This window comes from Melopsittacus undulatus, chromosome 11 (assembly GCF_012275295.1).
Source record: "Melopsittacus undulatus isolate bMelUnd1 chromosome 11, bMelUnd1.mat.Z, whole genome shotgun sequence".
NCBI lineage: Eukaryota > Metazoa > Chordata > Aves > Psittaciformes > Psittaculidae > Melopsittacus > Melopsittacus undulatus.
In genome coordinates this window covers 8,284,414-8,301,446 of record NC_047537.1, presented here as the reverse complement: position 1 = coordinate 8,301,446, position 17,033 = coordinate 8,284,414, and positions in this window count along the sequence as shown.

Genomic DNA, 17,033 nt, shown 5'->3' with positions numbered 1-17,033 from the left:
GAGCATGCACACATGGTCCCATGTATACAGGTTACCTGATAAACTTTCCTAAAGGAAAGCGGAAGCATTTGCATAGGTATTGATACAATTTAGACTTCTGTTCCTTTCTCAGGGAATGTTGTCCTTTTATTTAGACGGCTCAGAGTTATTTTTGAAGCAAAAAATTATGCATAAACTTATCTGCTCAGTCTGAGTTTATAGGTAATACGGATCCTGCTCTTGCATGTACTTTACCCCCCATAAATTAGTTCATGAGTCAAATCCCCTCAAAAACATAAATGCAAACATAAACCCAGCAAGTGCTACGATAGTTAATCCATTACTTAAAAAGGAAGGAGAAGAAATAACAAATGATACAGAGAATGAAGTATTCAATGCCTTTTTCATTTGGGTCTCCCAAAAAAGGTTAGTTGTGGTTGTATACTAACACAGTAAGTTTTAACAAGGGGATCATCTGAAATAGCAAAAGACTATGCTGGCTAACATTGAGGTAATTCAGATGTTCTGCAATTCAGCAGGACCTGATGAAATCCACCCTGGAGTACTTTGGGATTGAGCTGAAACAATCCCAGAGGGATTAGAGATTATCTTTCAGAGTTCACAGATGACTGAGGTAGAGTCAGAGGCCCGGGGAAGGGTAAATGTAAGGTTTATTTTTAAATAGGGGGAAAATGAGAACCATGGGGCTTATGGAACAGTAAAACTGACTTCAATACCCCAAAAGTTTCTAGAATTAGCTGTTACAAGCACTCAGAGAATAAGAAGTTAATAAGAAACAGCAAATATGGATTTACCAAGAGCAAATCATGTCAAACCAGTGCAGTTTCTTTGCAGGGTAGATGAACTAGTAAATAAAACCCAAAAACGGAATATGACATTTGTTGATTTTTAGTAATGAATGCTGTCACTCTTGGCATTCTCATAACCAAAGAGGAGAGATGTGCTCCATTTTCATATCTCCATATTATGGGAGCACAGGTAAATTAAGGCTTAAAGAGCACATGTCTGTAGTTTGCTCTCTGGGTGGGAAAAGCATGTCAAATGGGTGCCTAAGGATTTGCCTGGCATCAGGAATTGCTCAGTGCTTGAGTGCCTGACAGTATAAAGTACATACAAATAAAACATCCTGAGGTCACATTGGGTGGGATTGCAGCATTTTGGAACAGAGAAGCAGAAGTCTGAATTATTTTTATACCTGGTAATGCAAAATTAGCCACTTGAAATGCGATAAAACCACATCAGAATGGCTAATGAGATAAATGCAAGTACAAAATGCAGAGCAGAGAATACTTTGCAAGAGAAGCAGTATTTAAAAGTTAAGACAATTAAGGATGCAGCAGGCTGGGAAATCCTACACTGAATGTGATATAACATCAGTGATACATAACTGAATGTGATATAAAAGTGCTTCAGAAAGGACAGCTCGGGCAATGGAAGGTTTTAGTGCTACTTGTGGGTGAAAAACAAGGGGTAAATTTTGGCTTTCAGGCAACCTTCGTACAGCCTTGGCTGTGTTCCGCTTCAGTTGAGCAGTTCAAGCAAAGTCTTGATAAATTGGAGAGGGACTAAAGGAGAGCTCTAGGAATGATAAGAGGTTTGGAAAACGCAGCCTATGAGGAAAGATTGAAAGAATTGGATTTGTTTAGTCTAGAGAAGGGAAGAGTGACAGGATGTGATAACATTCCTCCAATATGTAAAGCATTGCTAGAAAGAGAATGGTGATGAATTGTTCTTCAAGCAGCAGTGAGCAGGAGAAAAATAATTGGGGTAATTTTTAGCAGAGAAGGTTCAGCTTAGATATTGGAAAAAGCTTTTTAGCTTCAAGGCTCTTTCAGTATTAAAATAAGCTGTCTGAGAAGGTTACTGATCTGTTTCCTTGGAGGTCTTTAAAAACAAGTTAGTCATTTGTCAGGGATGGTCTCAGAGTGTTTTGTATTGTCCAGTGTAGGAGGGAACAGGCTAACCTACAGCTTTTGGTATCTTCTGTTTCTTGTATCTTAGTTGTAATTGTAAGTGTATTTAAAGATTAGGCTGAAACCAGCAGTGGTCAGGTAGAGGAGTTGGATTTCTGGTGTCCACTGTGGTTTTGGGATGATGCTGTTGATGCATCTAAGCTCTTACACTCATGAAAGATTTTACTCATCCAGCACATGTGTGAAGTAAGTGACTATTGCACGTCTTACAGCAGGTGAGGAGAAAGGCAGAGTAAGTAACTTCATCAAGGTCATTTGGTATACTACAAGCTGACCAGTTTAGATAACTGGACTGGGTGCCCTTTCAGCTGAAACATGCTTTAGGTTTTGAGGGAAGCATTATGTCTGTCTCATCTCCAGTTATTTGGACAGTAGACAACTGGGAAGAGTTGTTCCATAGGATCATAGTCTTCCTCGGCAGTTGTGTTGTGGTTCCACACATTTCTCTACCTTCGTTTTACTTCTTAATTGTTCTGTGATTAGTAATTAATGTGCTTAGGTTTTTAAAATGGCTTCATTTGTTACCTACATTTGACTGTGGGATAAGTGTGACTGAGTGGAAACAGTGCAATGGTACATAGACAACATTCCATTCCCACTATCAGGTGAACACTGCTTCCTGGAAACAGGGGCTCCTCTCCTTTTAAATCGCAGATGACTGTTTAATACAAAGGTCCATGGAGGCTGGGATCTTCAAAGGGCCAAAGGGGTCCAGACACCTACAGTGATCTGAGAATGATGAACATCTCATTGTTGAAACAAGGATACTTGAGGATGCAATCCCGTCTTCCCTCTTTCTTTCTAGAATTGTGACTAGAAGACTAGAAATGGTATTGTATGCTATTTGTTTTTCATACATGGACCCAGAAAAAGAGACATAAAGGTAGTGTAAGCACAGTTGATGTACGTGAGCTTTGAATAAGTGGAAGTGACCTCTGGAAAGGCCAAATGTCTAAAACCATCAGCATTTAAAATTTCATGATGCTGTTCATTAAAAAAAAAACAACCAAGAACAGAAAACCCACATTTCTGCCTTTTCAACCTGCAATGAGCAACCTGCTCTAGTGGAAGGTGTCCCTGCCCATGACAGGGGATTAGAACTGGATGAGGTTTAAGGTCCATTCCAACCCAAACCACTCTGTAATTCTATTACTGCCTTTGTAGTGTTCTCCCAGCATGTCTCTGCACTGACTTCATGGGGAGGCTCTTCCAGGTGAGGTCCAGCCGAGCAGGGGCTGGTGGTCCAGCACTGTGTTATCCCACTCCAAATTGCCTTTCCCAAGGGATCTCATGGCCTCTGTGAAGTTGTACAGTTACAGGAAACAGACACAGCAAGGCTGCCATCCCCACTAAATGCCCGTGGCCGTTTTGGCACAGCAGCATGAGTTATGCTGCATACCTGCATGTTGGAGGTTGAGTGATTTAGTTAAGAGATCACCCTGATGATGACAAGTTGAGGGAAGAAGCAGAGCTTGGCAGCTTTTCTGCCTACACAGCACCCTGTCTTCCCTTACACCACATTGCTTTGTGTGTCTGAACAGCAGGAAGTAATTGTCCAAGTAACAAGAACCGAGTCCTCACCACTGGTGTGTGTGTTTAGCATTGGGATTGCTGTTTTTCCATGCCTTGGGAGTTGTGATGCAGAATTAGGTAGCCTGATGGTAGGTTGGAGGGAGGTTGTGCAGTGGAGCTGGCTGCCCCAGTGCATGACCCTCGCTAGGGCTGGACTGATCCAGATGGGATGTTTTCCAGCTGCACTGACCGCTTCCCAAATTCCAGTTTTAAACCTGGGACTAAATAAAGCAATATCCAGAAGATTTCTTGTTTGGGGGCGGGGGGTGTATGTGTTGATGTGTGTTGTTTTTGCTGCACAGCTGCATCATCCCTGAATAAACTACCCCAACTAGAGATGGGCTGGACCAAGGAGACCTCTGGGTGCTTACAAGCAGAAAGCCTCTGTAAAATCCCATCTTCATGCTTTGCTTGGGGAACACAAAAGGTTAAAAGCCAAAGCTGGGACCCACTTTCCTGCAGTGGATTTACTTCTTTCCTGGTAAAGATAGCAGGTGAGATGTTCCCCTTTTGCACACACCTTTTGCTTTTGACTCCTTGCTGCTCCCTTCTCACCCCGCCGCTGCACACACCATTCCTCTGTGCTACATATTAGAAGTGGGGGAGATTTCTTGAACCAGGGGCCTCCTGCTTAATGCACTAAGGATTCAGTCAGGCCAAAAATGCCTGTAGCATATGGGGAGGGAAAGGGCCAGCAGTGAGCAAGCTTGGACAGATGTGCTATAGAGGGAGCGTGGTGTTGGTGGGGGTGGAGAGAGCTCCCCCCCTCATCCCAACCCATTCGGAGGGTGGCCAATCCAGAGCAACGGACCCTTTTTAGGACCCCAACAGTTAGGGAGAGCCCCCGAGGCAGTTTTGGCCAGGAGGTTGTGCACACACACACACGGAACAGTTCAGCAGCAGTCCAATCCCCAGTGACATGGAGCTTGTTCTTAATTCAGAGCATATTTCAGGCTTCAGTTTAAGGAAGGGGGTGGTGGTGGGGGAACCCCCAACAGCAAAAACCAACTCATAAACCATAAAGAATCTATTGAAACAATTGTAAAGAGAGAAAAAATATAATGTGGCTGCAGCCGAAGTTTTCTGGGAGGAGATGTCGGGGAGAGATGAAAAATAAAAGGAACAATTCCCATTTTCCTCACTGGTCAGCCTCGCAAAGCATAGATCTATTCAGGCACTTTCCCAAAACCCAAAGAGGTGTCTCCCCCCAAAACACTGCCCTCAGTTGGGCTTCTGGTGGATCTGAGCTTTGTGATAGGTGCACTCTGCTCATTCACACTTGTTTGCATGGCAGCATCTCTTGTGTTTCTTGGGTTGTTTCCAAACAGAAGCTTAAAGCTGAGTGATCACTAGTTTGTCTTCTGGGTTATTTGGTCTGATTGAACACCTTCACCTGTGAATCTTCCAGCACATTGGAAGCAAGATGCTCACAAGCTTCCTGGTGAGATGAGGTCATCTGATGAGACTCCACTTCATAGGTGCAGAAACAGCCTCTTCAAAGTGTTCCAGTGATGTTTAAAAGTGCCTGACGGGACTGGGAATGGCACCTTCATAACTCTAACCCTCCTGCTGGTATCTCTTTACAGGGTGATCTTCCCTGACACCAGTTTTCCTATTTTGTTTGTGATTAGGAATTACATGCCAAGATCTGGGCACGTAATTCCTAATAGCAGTTGAGTTGGTCCCTGCCCCAAATACCTTCCAGCCTTTGTGCTTAAGGGCAGTTTTCCTCTAAATGCAATTTAGATGCACAAGTCTCTTGGTGCAGTTTGTTCACTGCTGCCAAAGACCTGCAGTGCAGGACGCGTCTCCTCACTTAACATCTGTGTTTTTGACCAAATTGCCTCAGTTTCTGCCTAGGCCCACAGCTGATATAAAATGCTGAGAAATTACAGCTATTTCTGTTGTTTGGGTGTTTTAGTTTATTTATTTGTTTCAAATCTGCAGTTCATTTTGGCACACTGAGCTGGATTGACTTACCCGGGTGATTCTCATGTTAAAGGCAGTCACTCCCAACTTATCCCAGTGCTGGGAGGTGGGAAACCAGGGGAGGTTCGTGCATGTCTCATGAAGGGGATCTTTGTCATCAGACCAACAGAAGCAATTGGTATTTGGAGGGAAAAGATGCAACTATGTATTAAGAGGCTTGAATCTGCTGCTCCAAAAGACAAATGATGCTTTGGCAGGGTCATTCTGTGTGTGGTACTAATCTCTGTGTGCGGAGGGGTTGGGGCTGAGCAAGGTGTCTGGGAGGGAGGTTTAGCCATGCTAGCCCAGGTTTTTAGTTGGTTTTCTCTGTCAAGTGAGTCAAGAAGAAAGGCAGGCAAACAAAGTCCAATTTCAGAAGGGAACTGAGCACCTGAGCTATTTTTCACCCTCTTTCAAAATGTTTCTTATGCACTTAAAAGCTTAAGGGATTGTGTCAGTGATTTTTGACTGCTGCCTGGGATCTAATTCCAATTCAAATCAGTAAGGAGTCAATAGGAGTTGGATGCCTGGCAATTGCTTTCCTGTTGAGGACTGGAAATGGGTGGAGCAATGCTCCTGTGTGTGACAATGAAGCAGCACTTTGTCACCCAACAGTAATTGTTCCATCAGCCCTCTCTGATCCAAGGGGTTCCTGTTAAGGTTATTTCTGAGCATGGTTTATTGCTTTGCTCTTCCAGGACTATATCTATGCTCCCCAGAGTTGTCCAAGGCAGATAGGAAGACTTTGAACTAAAAGCAGTAGCAGCAACTTCCTTGGCTTTAGCGGCAGGCTTTGGGGAATCCAACACTGGTTGTTTCATCTGCAATTAAACTTTGGATCTGATAGCTTGATTTCGGAATCTAGATTCAGCTTTGTGTCACCTAAGGCAATAAACTGCCTGGCAGCCTTGAGGACTAATTATTGAGATTAAAAGGAGACAATGTGGCTTGCTGCCTTTTCCAGGGCAGGTAAGATGTGCAGCCTCGAACCCAACGTCCTTTATTGTCAGGCTCTCCAGAGAGTTTAGAAAGCTTGAATACAGGGCAGAAAGAAACTAAAGTGCAAGAGTAGGGGATCTCTTTCCCTTGTCCCTTACTTGATATTAGAGAATGAGTTGTTAATTTTTATACTCTGCATTTCCTCACACCTTTGGGCATATTACGCTTCTTTGTGTAACTCCCTTTGGCCCAACTCTGGGTTACCTGCCAGACCTCCTTGGTTTGCATTTAACTCTGTGTTGTGTGTGTATTGTGCTGAGCTCTCACTTTGCTTCAGGCCTGCCTTCCATTTGCGCACAGAAATCCAGACCATGAGGTGAGCAGAGCTGGCAGCTGAAGCCATCTGGATGATGCTGCCATATGAAGACAGGCTGAGAAAGTTGAGACTGTTCAGCCTGGAGAAGAGAAGGCTGCATGGAGACCTCATGGCAGCCTTCCACTATCTGAAGGGGGACTACAGGGATGCTGGGGAGGGACTGTTCATTAGGGACTGTAGTGATAGGACAAGGGGTAATGGGTTGAAACTTAAACAGCAGAGGTTTAGACTGGATATAAGGAAGAAATTATTTACTGTGAGGGTGGTGAGGCACTGGAACGGGTTGCCCAGGGAGGTTGTGAATGCTCCATCCCTGGCAGTGTTCAAGACCAGGTTGGATGAAGCCTTGGGTGATATGGTTTAGTGTGAGTTGTCTCTGCCCATGGCAGGGGGGAAGGAACTAGATGTTCTTGAGGTCCTTTCCAATCCTAATTATTCTATGAGTCTATGCTGGATGCAGAAAGGTTGAAGATATGCAGGAGGGAGCAGGAAGACAGCGTAGTGTGGAGAAAACAACTCAGAGGATGGCCAGCATCTTGTAGTGCTGAAGGGATGTTGTTGTGCAGTGAGGCCATCCTTACCCAAGCAGCTCATTGTGACCTAGCTGTAGTAGAGCCTAGTCTGTAGGGAAGTGGTGCTTCTCTCCATCACCTCGTGCTCCAGCCCCACATCTTCTTTGGCAGGGATAGAAGCCGAGCACATCTCTGGTGCCGGCCAGGCGCCTCAGCTCTCGGGGGCTGTGGTCATAGTGCTCTCTACAAGAGTATCTCCGTTTTCTTGGCCAAATATCGATGTGGGTAACTCCATACTTCCCTGTGAAATTCCTCTTGGAGTTTGATTTGATTTGTGTCTGTTCCTTGTGCAATATAAGGTTTTACTTTGTCTTACCTAGCACTTGCTGTAAATGCAGTTTTGTTCCCCAATAGTGGTAAAAGCCTGAGTTTGGAAAGTGAGAGCTTTTGGGAAGGTGTTGCAGAATGTTACCTTTTCCCCAGTGCTCTTAATTTTCATCTACTGTCAGGGAAGGAGATGGTGAGTAGACTAAAGAGGCCCAAAGGAGTTTAGTGAATGCAAAAGGAGTTAAAAAGCCAACGTTTTTGCAGGTTAAGGGCTGAATTTGGGATCCTCTGGGTATCCAGATATCTGGATATGCTGGTGAAATCAAAGGACTGTAAGTTCAAGTGAGTGTTTACAGGCTCCCAAATTCAGTTAATTTATGACATGTTTAATATGTTTTTACGAATGTTTGCTGTACTCAAGTAGTGACGATGCTTTATTTGGTCAGTAAAATTCCATCCTGCTTCCAGTATGCAAAGACATGAATGTTGCAAGGATATTCTGTGTCTAAGGAGAAATATTCACTCTTATTTTAAACAAATAGCCCCAATACTTCTTCTTTTTCTTTATTAGAAACTTAAACCTGTCTTTGAAACCACCAACAGGACTTTCTAATTCTCACTAATATTAAGGGATATTTCTGGGTTTTCTGGTTTTCATTCTTCCTCTTTTCCTTTTTTTTCCTCCTTTTTATTCCCTTCACCCTCTTTCCTCAGCATAACAAGATTGGAAATGAGTGCTGGCTTGAGGCCATGGCTGCATCTATGAGGCCATTTAAAGTTATTGCTCTCTATTCCCTGTGGGCCAGTAGGAAGTTCAGCTGTGATCACAGAGAGAAAAACCACCCCAAAATGCTAAAAATAATTAATAAAAATCAGCAGAATATGGAGTTGCTTTTATGCACTCAGAGCTTTGGGTGAAAGACATTGGGAAAGCAGCTGGGAATACTGAAAAGCAGCTTTTTGTGCTGAGGGGCTGTGATTGCTTGGGTGAGATATGTGGTCATGGACAGAGGAGAGAGTCTGTTCTACTTTGGGCTGGGTTTGGGCTTTTGGCCTCTGGCTTTTACAAAGGTATAATCAGGAATAGTCCTACTGAAGCTGGTGGGGTTCAGTTGCTGTGAGACTGGAGTGAGGGAAAGTTCTGAGCATCCAGGCTCAGGTGGAAAAGGAATTTGCAGCCTTATTAATGAAAGAGCCTGGCTTGGTCAACCTGGAGTAAGAGAGGCTTTGGGGAGACCTTAGAGCAGCTCCCAGTGCCTAAAGGGGCTACAAGAAACCTGTAGAGGGGCTTTGGACAAGGACCTGTAGGGAAAGGCCAAGGGGAATGGCTTTAACCTACCAGAGGGGAGACCGAGATGAGCTCTTAGGCACAAGTTCTTCCCTGTGAGGGTGCTGAGGCGCTGGCACAGGGTGCCCAGAGAAGCTGTGGCTGCCCCATCCATGGCAGTGTTGAAGGCCAGGTTGGACACAGGGGCTTGGAGCAAGCTGCTCCAGTGGAAGGTGTCCCTGCCCATGGCAAGGGTTGGAGCTGGAGGAGCTTTAAGGTCCCTTCAATACAAACCATTCTGAGTCTATGATATTGCTGGTTTACATGGGCTGGTATTTTAGCGAAAGTACCTACCTGCTTAGAAGGTATCCTTTCTTGTTAATAGAAGATGCTTTGGTCACAAACAGGGAGCTAAATGTGAAGAACTGGCCTGTACCTGTTCACACAGATAACCTTTTTGCAGGGAGAAGTCAGTAGCTTTTCAAATGGTGTGCACACATCTGAAAGCATCTGGCTTGGTCTTGTTGGTAAGAAAAGAGCATCCTGGCCTACGTGAGTGAATGGATATCCCTGAGCCCTCACCCTCTTTTTGCCTGAAATTGAACGATCTTGTCTGAAACCATGGAATGGTTTCACACATGAGGTTGATGTTCCTCCTCCCTCCCAAATGTGCAGTCAATATAGGTGAGGCAAAGAGAGTCTTACATTGCATCCTTACTTAATAGCAAATCCAGACCATTCTACTTGAAGACCATTTATCCTGAAGACCATCCCAATTCAGTGCCATTTCCGTTTCTCAGACTACTTTAAATGCATGCAGCCTCTCTCTTCACTAACTCAGATTTTACCATACATTTTAAAGTTTAGAAGAATTCCTAAAATTTCTCCCCTTGGATTTCCCATTTCTCCCATGCTCATCAGTTGGCCGATCCTGTGTAAGAAACCCCTTGATTTTTGTTTGCCAGGAAGGGTTAAAAACTAAATAGCGGCATGTGTTCTGGGGTGCCAAACTTCTTGTGCTCTGTCTTCTTTTGATTTAAAAGCTTTGTTTATCTCTCTGTAAAGTCACTGGCAGGCCATAAAGAGATATATTGCCTTGGTGCAGACAGCACAGACTCGGCTCCTGGGAAAGCAATGGACTGTGAAGTTGAGTGTGTGTGTGTGTGGGCCCGCTCATAATTCAGGAAGGGTTCTCTTTTGGGAAGCTCCCAATGGATGCTGCCTGCAGCCACTTGCGGCTTCTCATAGGAGAAGCGTGCATGTATCCGGGAGGGTTGGTCGGGCTCACTGTGTTTGATGTTCTCATAAAGCCATCACTCCAAAGCTTGGAATCACAAGGGTATTGAACTCGGTCATAATAGAGTAGATAAAGTACTCCAAATGGCTTTGTTTTAGTTGGGTTTTTTTGATAAAGGAACAGTACCATGTCAGAACATGGCTTACTGGGGCACTCCCTGTTTAGCCAGCATTGCGTAGTGAGGTTCAACATCACTACTACTGCTTTGCTTCATAGGCACTGCCATCAGCTGGACCCAGGAGCTGTGCTGTGTTGGGTGTCTGCAGACTGCACATCCCCACTGCTCCCATGGATGCTTCTGCAGGCTCAGGGAGTTGCGCTGGGATGAAAGGGAGGGTGGTTTAGTAGAAGAGATGGAGTAGGTGAGTTATTTCTATCTGGAGAAACTGCTTATTTAGCTGAGCAGAGGACACTGGGATTCAATCTTCAGTGGAATTGATTTGTAATGTCCCTTTTGCTTATCACTAGAAGAGGAATCTATGGAAAGAGAGGGCAGAGCACCAAATGCAGCTGAACCACTGCCAAAAGAAAGGTTATTGATTCCCTGCAAGGGGAGATAAGAAGCTGCCTCTATCCCCTTCTAACAGCAAGTTGTGTTTGTGGGAATCCCCTATGTGGAGTCACGGCTTTCCAAAGATCTGAATCATCTTTGTTTTGAGTCTTGAGAAAGTCTTGAGGGAGGGAGCTGGGAAGAAGCAGCCCCTGTTGTTGGAGAATTTCCTCCGTGCAGAAGCTTAGCATGAGAACAGCAGATCATTTCAGTCCCACTGCCTTTCTCAATACATTAAGTGACACCTACCCTAGAGGAGGCCCCTGAAGATTAATGCTTTCTACAGATTTAGTTTATCTTTGGAAACTCTACCAACATACGTAGCACATAGGCCATCAGCCTGCCACCTCCTCATCTCCATCAGGCCATACCCACCCCTGTCTTACCTTGTGGCTGACACAAAGGGGCTTCCAGATTCACCTTCAGTCTTGTGGCTATTAATCGCAGCCTCTGCGTAAGCTTGTCTGCCTGGGGAGAAATCATCAGTACCTTTTTATAGGATAAATCTGAGAATGGCCTGAAAATCTGCAGGAAATTACTTTTCCAGTGACCGATGATGTGACCTCTAATTTCCTAATGATCTAGGAAGAGTTCAAGTCCAAGTGCTTGTATATGCAGAATGCCAAATTTCTATATACAAAGCATCATAATTACTGTAATAGAGATTTACGGTGCTTTACAAATCATTAATAATCATAATAATAATATTTACCATAACTCTTTCTGGCAGATGAATTGCAATTTTCTTTGACCATCCTCGAATGACTTTTCTTACAACATCTTTCCCATTGGCATGATAATGAAGTACACAAAACATAATTTATTGACATAAAGAGTGGCTTTATTTGCATGTGTTTGTTTGAGACAAACCCAGATATTTGCTAGTGAAGTGAAAGCAGAAGCACCAATGAAGCAGCAGATCTTGTAAGATGCTGCTGCCTTTCAATCTGTGCTGGATTTCAGTCTGGCATTAGCAAGTGATGTGCTCTTCTGTGTTAGTGCAGGAAGGTGTGATTCTTACTGCCCATTTAAGGTCCCATTTGTGCAATAAGTGTATAAAAGACACATGTAGTCATTTGCACAAGGATCTTCTAGGTCTTTCATGCTTGTTTTGGAGGGGATTATCCACAGATGATAAATGTCATGTTAGGCTACGCTGACTGGTGTATAGTTGATGGCTGGGCTGATAGAAATTTCTCATCCTAAATACTGTCAAAGCATGAGATTTGGAGAAAGGAAAGCAAGAAAATGTTTTTCCACTTCCTTTGCTTTCCTATCCTTCAGTATTCAAACCTTGCAAGCGGTTTCAGGTGGGATAGAAATCGTTGGCGTGAGGTAGCATCTTTTAGCTTGAAATTTTGTATGTTAATGTATCTTCTTACATTGTTAGAGCAGTCTTTATAAGTTATTTTATTGTAGCAATTTTATGACTTTTCCTGCCATTTTTTGACAGCACATATTATTCCTGCCAGTGCCACTGGTATTTTTTCTCTTGTATGAATTATTCTATCTATGACTAGAAATCTGGTGCTAATAGATCTTTATCCTATGGCAGATTGATTATGTTGAAAGGGCAGTTAAATTATTGCTCATGCTTTGTGACAGCGCTCTGTTAAGTATTAAAAAAGTCAGGCAGTATGAACATTTTATATCTCATTTTCATGCTTCTCTTTGTTTATTCATTCAAAGCACATTTTGGGTGTAAAACAGTCATTCCACTTGCTGTGGCAGGCCAGCGATGGGGTAGAAGGAACCATCTGTTTAATTGTTTGTGGGAATAGTACCCACTGGTTGGTGGTGAAAGAAAGTCTGGCTCCAAGATGTACCAACAGCTCACATCATGGCTTGAAATCCTGGAGACCTGCGAGCAGCATGTATGAGTCTAAGTTGCAGAACCATTTAACCTTATATTGAAATGCTGCTTCAAATATATAATATGGTAATTTAATCATTTGTCAGACCAACAAAACCTTGAACTGCGTTCGGTGTTGCAGACTCCCTGCCAAGGTATAATAACGTGGAGATGAGGGAAACTTCCCCAGGATGACAGACAGAAATCTCTGCCACCCCTGACCTCAGCTCTGCCTCATCAAACTTTCATCTCTGTGAGACAATTACAAAAGCTCGTGTGTTAGAATGCAAAACGGTGAAGTATTAGTGCCTGCTGACATGGAGAAAGATGGTAATGGCATTTCTTCCCCACCTGCCTGTCCTTCAATTGAATTTTATGGCAGTTGTCTCATCGTTTTTTCAAGGTTCCAAAAAAAGACTTAAAGACTCTTTTTGAGAAGCAAGTGCCAAGCAAGCTGGATTGCAGGAGCTGCTGCCAGCTCTGCCTTTAATACTTTCAAAACAAATACAAATTTACAGGCACACTCATACCATAGTTCTGTGCCAAAACCCAACAGAACTAAAGACATTTAGAATATATAACATAAAGCGGGTCTGGTGATTCACCTCATTTGATGCCTGGAATCAGAATGCATTTACATGATGTTCTTCAATCTATTTCTAATTTATATGATGTTCCTTGTCTAATCTGTTGGTTCCCTGTTTCATATGTCCAGCAATAGATGGTGTTTGTGCTCACTGAGCAAGAACTGTTCTATGTTTATTTATGCATCCTCCGTTCAGTGTAATTCCAGAGACATAATTACCCATGAATGCATCCTCCTTTCTCCACTAAATTAAAGGCTTTCCCATACCACAAGGAGTTTTCTGAGAATCTTCAACAGTTCAGGTACAAGGAGACTCCCAGCTTAGCTGTAACCTTTGAGGCCCTTCCTATTTTCATCCTGACACCTACGTCATCAATCCCATTACAGAGAAATTCCCCTAATCCGAAAACCCTGCCGGTGGAAAACCTGTCCTCATCCTATGAAAAGTCCGAGGTACGGTGGGGATGTTGCTGTTGTCAGTGAATCATATCTGGTGGGAGTTTTTTCTTGTCCTTGGGCCACACCTCCAGCCCCCTCCGAGCCATTTAGCCAATTGCTCTGGCTCAAGCAGCCCATGGAAGTTACAGCGTACAGTAATTGCTTCATTTTGTTGCTTTAAGAGGAAAGGAAAACAGCTATTACTGGGAGCAAGTGCTGCTGGTGTTTTTCCCCTAGTGCTGCTGCTTTGGTTACAAAGTGAATCCTATTCTGAAACTGGTGGTTTTGAGACTTTCTCTTGCTCTGATGGAAGGCTGAGAATGGGCATCATGTGGTCAAGGAGGAAACATGGGTTTAGAGCAGTACTCTTCAGTTATGAAAAGGGAGTGAAAGTATTGCTGGTTAATTTTCCTCCTGATCTCTTTATGGAAGGTAGCAAGCAGTATAGTGTTATTCCTGGAAAGCACAGCCAGGCTAGGCATGACGCCTGTGGACTTTCATCTCATTTCCAGTTACATAAAAGTTAATGGAGATTTGACTTTTTACAGTTGCTCTCTTTACTTGTTTACCCATTTAGCTATAGATGTAAATATGGAATTTAATGGTCACTTGGTGGCTGAGATAAAACTCTTTAAGTTCAAGGTGCTGCCTGGAAAGAAGCTGTTCTTCCCTAAGGCTGTTCTGAGAAAAAACAGCCCAAAAAGCCTAGTTCCAGTAAACCCCAGATCAAACCTGCTACTAGAGATAGAGAGAGATTGAGGAGTGGAAAAATTATTAGGTTGTGACCTGGTGGTCTCCTGCTGCTGAGCCTTCAGTGGTGATTAGGAAGAAGTGATTTCATCACCATATGAAGGCTGCTGCCCTCATCTCTGGGTTTTTTCCTCATTGAGAAACTGGATGTGGTATTCAGGGCTAAGAGGAAAAAATGCCTCCCCACACATACACACGAAGCGTTATCACTGCCAGCTCCTCTCTTCAAAGACCTCTGACTACAGCTCTGTGTGACTAAGTGCACTTTAATTCCCCACCTAAGAGAAAAAAAGTAGAGTTCAGAAGTTCGGGGAACTCTTTTGCTAACCACACGCTTGTGGTTGTCTGGGCTAGGTAAGGTGTAAGGCTGTCAGGGTAAGGAGTTCGGCTGAATCACTACTCAGTGTTCTGGGTGTTCCAGACCTGCTCATGGCCATGGATCATGGTCTTTTGAGGCAATGAATGACCAAAAAGGTAAAAAGTTTCACATTCTGCTAGTGGGACTGAGAACTCTTGGAGATGTAGCCTTAGATGTCACCTTGGGAGCTGTTCGATATGAAGTATCTGGAAGTGTCATCCTAAGTTCTGGGAATGTTTAGCATATGATTGTGTATTCATAGCCTTGACAGGCTCATATATAACCCTGTACAGCATCCCCCTTTCCTTCTGACTCAAGTAACTGTTAACAGTAGTAGTCTCCTATAAAGCTTAAAGTGCAGAGACCATTTAAAGCTTGTAACATTTATAGATTGCTACAGCAGCAGGAGAATCAAGCTAATGAAAGGATTGGGTGGATGCCCTGAATTAATACAACCATAATCTAATTCATTTTAGCTTCTTTGCTGCTGCATATAAACCCTGCCTCTCTCCCCCAGCAGCACACTTGGAGCCCAATTCACAGGCTCATGGCAGATAATGGGAAGTTTCCTCCTTGGGTCTTAAACAAGAGGCCCTTCGCCAGGATAGAGCAGTGATGGTGAAGATGGCAGAGGTCTTCATGGAGGGCAGCAGGGCACCTCGGTAAAGGGGATTGGGAGTTTGAGCCTATTTGCAGCCAGAGATTATTTTACAGGCTGTTTCTTTCCATTTATGACCATTTAACACTTTACCCTCCCTTCTCTGCCCTTGCCATTCCCTGGAGAACTTGTGTTTGGAGAAAACTTCTTGTTACAGCTCCTGAGTGCAGTGCAATGAATTTGATTTTGCTGCCTACTTGTATTCTTTGTTTCATCTCCATCTCCCATCTGTTTTGTGTCGGCCAAAATGGAAGGATTACTGAGTGCTGTATAGACTATTTCTTGGAAGGATGGAAAGTGAGGACGTAGCTCAGGACCTGCAAGCAGTCAGGTTGAGGAGCTGGAGGGGAAAGAAGTGAGTTTGAGAGTGAACAAGGCATTCTGGCTTGCTCTGACAGCAATCAGAACTGTGTTGCTGGATCACTGAGTCCAAGAAACTATTACAGCCCATGTCCATGTAACAGCCAGTTCATGCTTCTGACCTTTTCACGTTCTTCTCAGAAGCTATGTATTGTGCTGCTTTCTGTGTGCATGCTTTGACAGCCTCTCCTTTCTACTGGAAAGTTGTTGAAAGCAATATAAGAAGAATATATAATGGCATAATAAAGGAATATCAAATTCTTTTTCTCAAACCTGAAACCATACATACTGTGCTAGGGCTTCACTAGCTTCTATGTGCTCATACGCTAAGGGATGGACCTGTTCTAGGATGTGGAAAATTCAGTGAAACCCAAAGCATTAAAGAAAGTAATAGCTGGAAGTGATTGAATGGGGAGCACTTTTCTTCGTGGACCTGTCCTGAACTCACACCCCAGCACAATTTGAGGACTGGTGTTGTGTTTGGAGTAAACCTAAAACCAAAGCTGAAGCCACTTGTGCCATTAAAGCACCCGTTGCAGCTTTCACTGTGCTGGGTGAGCAACACCTTGTCCTGGTAAGACACGTATTCCAGTGAGTCTTTTCTGTGTGTTGATTGTGGCTATTTACAACACCTTATTTAGGAGGCTGTCTCCATCACTTTGTTTTTCCATTGAGTCAATGAAGGAGAGTACTTCTGATTTGAATTTCTTCTCTTACTTGCCTCTGGAAGTGTGCTTTCTTCCCCTCACAAAGTATATAAAAAGTCTAGAGAGATTGATCTCATAATGTAGGCTAAGATAGGTATCTAAAAGTAAGTGGTGTTTATCCCTTCATTCTCTAAGTGTGTCCTGCATCCTCATTCAGATAAGATACACCTTGTTCCTTCCTCCTAAATTGTTATGTCATGTTAAAATGTTTCCAGGGTGGCTGCCCATTCATCCTGATCTCATGTGCTTCTGTGAACACCCAGATATATATGGGGGTGATAAAATCTATTTTATCTGAAGGGACTTGCTAGCAGCAACATACTGCTTTAAGTAGAGAAATGTTTGCCAGGATTTGCATGTAGTAAGGGAGGAGAAATACATGTAGCTGAGGAGAATCATGGTTCCTCCCTGGTAATACAAATTTTAAGTGGATGAATGTAGAGTTGCAGTACCTAGAGCTGTGGATGATGGGTTCTGCAGGGTCAGAGGTTTTTCCCTTCAAGCAAGGACCCTACAGACATGCAGTTCTCAGCAACTTCTTTA